The sequence below is a fragment of the Arachis ipaensis genome, chromosome B09 (assembly GCF_000816755.2).
Source record: "Arachis ipaensis cultivar K30076 chromosome B09, Araip1.1, whole genome shotgun sequence".
Lineage (NCBI taxonomy): Eukaryota > Viridiplantae > Streptophyta > Magnoliopsida > Fabales > Fabaceae > Arachis > Arachis ipaensis.
This window is the reverse complement of record NC_029793.2, coordinates 5,406,797-5,409,719: the sequence shown is the minus strand read 5'-3', so window position 1 is coordinate 5,409,719 and position 2,923 is coordinate 5,406,797.

Below are 2,923 nucleotides of genomic sequence, written 5' to 3'. Positions count from 1 at the left end.
CATAATAAATTTGTTATATACAACTACAAGACACACAGCAGATAGTAGCACTTTATTAGAGTCGGTTTTAAAAACAGCCACTATCTGCAATTTAGCCACGATTTTCGTGACAGATTTGAGAGAAGCCGCTATTTGCTTTTTTTTTAGGGTTCGATTAGATGCCCCTCTTTTTCAGATCTCTATCTCAATTCCTATTCTGATTTTCTTCACTCTCACTAGTTACAACTTACAACACAGTTCTCTTCTTTTCAACTTCCATCATCATCTCTTCACCTCTCCAAAGTTTCTACGTTGTGCTAGCTCCTCTGCTTCTTCTGCTTCCTCCTCTGTTCTGCCAGATCTTCTAGCTATCTCATCTGCGTAGTGTTGTGCGCAATTCGAATCTGCGATAGCGACACGAGCATCCTATCACCGTCACCTCCACCACACCCGTTGCATGTTCTTCTCCTTCTTCCTTTATTTCTTTATTTGGATTGTTGTTTATTTATCCTCTTTTTTCTGCTAGGTTTTCACATTTTTACAAGAGGATAAGTGCCACTCACCCATAGCAAAAGGGATCTTTTGTCCCAGATCTGCTCGCTGCTCGTGCCTCCTTCCTTATGCAGGTTACTTTGATGATAGATGATAATTTCTGGCCATAAAGTGATGGAAAAAAACGCTTAATTAAATGTCATTTGGTTTCGTTAATGATGATGATGAAGGGTATTTATAAATTTGATTAATTAATATTATTAATATTATTATATTATTATTAATATTATTATTAATATTAATAAACGGTTACTAACCGTTTAGTACCATTTGGTTGAAGGGACATAATCTTTTAAGAATTGTATATGTTCAAAACATTGTGTCTATTGGCTAAAGTGACACAACTCTTTAAGAATTGTGTATGTTCAAAATATTGTATCTATTAGCAATAGAAAAGACACAACTATTTGTATATGTAACTAATCATAATTGCTACGTGCAATATGTATAAATAAGTCATTGTCCACTATTTTAAAAAGATAAGTACTAAGTGTATATTTTAATCAACTATTAAAAAATTTTCTTTGTTCAAGAGAGTTGAGAATTTCTTACTATTGCTAATTAAGAAATTCTTAGGTTTCATTGTATCCTGGGAGAGTATTGTCATTAACCCTATAACAACTAAGTGTGGGGACAAATATCTCTCTAAAAAAAGTGATCTAATCATGCCTTGAAACCACTACACAAATATAAGATTTTGTCATCTTCTCATACTAATATACCCAACAAATGATTATATTGATGAGCTGTTTTTGGAAGTCTAACAAATTTTGGTATGACATTTTTTGGGATCCAATAAATATTATTTGATATTGATACAAAGAAATGTATAGCAAAATTTAAATTTTTGGCAGCTTCTTCTTGTATCACTCATTCATTTTAGATAGTCCTCAAATTTTAGATAGCCCAATTAGTCAAGGTTTTAAATTTGTTTTTTTATTTCTCTATTATTTTGACTATTATTTAATCCAATTAAATTTAGTTCTTGTGCCGTCGCTCTTTTATTCCTTTAGACCATCTTCTTATTTTTATGTTTTCAACATTCTTTTTCTATTCCTTATCTAATGGTCATATTCTCTTCGTCAAAATATAAATTTCAAATTATCCTTTTTTTTTATATAGCTCTCCATAACTCTATGTATCTTCTAATTTTATTGTTTCTCTTTTTAATGTTTTTAATTATAAATTTTAATTCAAACAATTATAATTTATGTATTAATCTAATTTTTTTATTTTTTTATGACTTTATATATTTTATTTTAATCTCAATTTATTCATCCTTATTATTTTTTTTTATCTTTTGTTCTATTATATGTACCTATATTACATATAAAATTTTAAAATAAATTGATTAATTTACTAATTTAGAATATATTTTTTATTTTTAGAAATAGTAATAGAAAAATATTTTAATTACAATACATAATTAAATAGATGTATAAAATCTTTCATCTAACATTATATCAAAATTAAATTAAAAAATATAATAAATTTAATTATTTTAAAAAGAAAGAAAGAAAAAATTGTGAATTATGTTTCTGTTATTTTATATAAACATACTTTTCGTATACAGATTTAATTTTTTTAGTATTTATATATAATTCTAGTTTCAAATTATAAATATTAGTGTATCATTAGGCGCTAATATACTAATTAATTCAGTCTTTTATTATTAAATGTGTATAAAAAATTAGTTAGGATAATAAATTAACTATAATTTGATTAAAATGTTTTAAGTTCAAGTTTTAGAAATAAAAAATATTTTTTTATAAATTATATATAATGAATAGTATTTTAAGAATGAAAGTGTTCACTAACTCTTTAATTTTTATATCTCTATATAATTAATAATAAGTCAAAAAAATATTATAAAAGAATAAAAAAATGACTGAAAATAGAAGCTATCTAAAATCTGAAGACTATTTAAAATAACTGATATAGAAGAAGCAGCAAAAAATTTAAATTTTGTTATACATTTTTGTGTCAGCATCTAATATTTATTGGATTCTTAAAAACAGCCCAAATATAATCATTATCATTAACTAAATTAAATGAGATCTAATTAAGAGTTTTCCTCCATCACTCTTGATCACGCATCATCAAGACAACTTATATACGCGTAACTTTCACTGTACCACCTATTTTCAGCACTTGCTGAAAATTTTCTTGTTCAGCACCATAGTATTACCCTACCATTTTGGTCTTTTTGTTACAAAGTACACATAAAGCTAAGTCCAAGTCTTCAGCTACAAAGTTAAGGTCCTCAATAATTGTTCTAGCTAAGTCTTCGTCTACCTGCTCAATAACACTACATGTGAATTCGTAGCTGTGATTGCGTGCATGAGGTGCAGGATTGATTCTCTTGATGCATTCAATAATATATATATATATA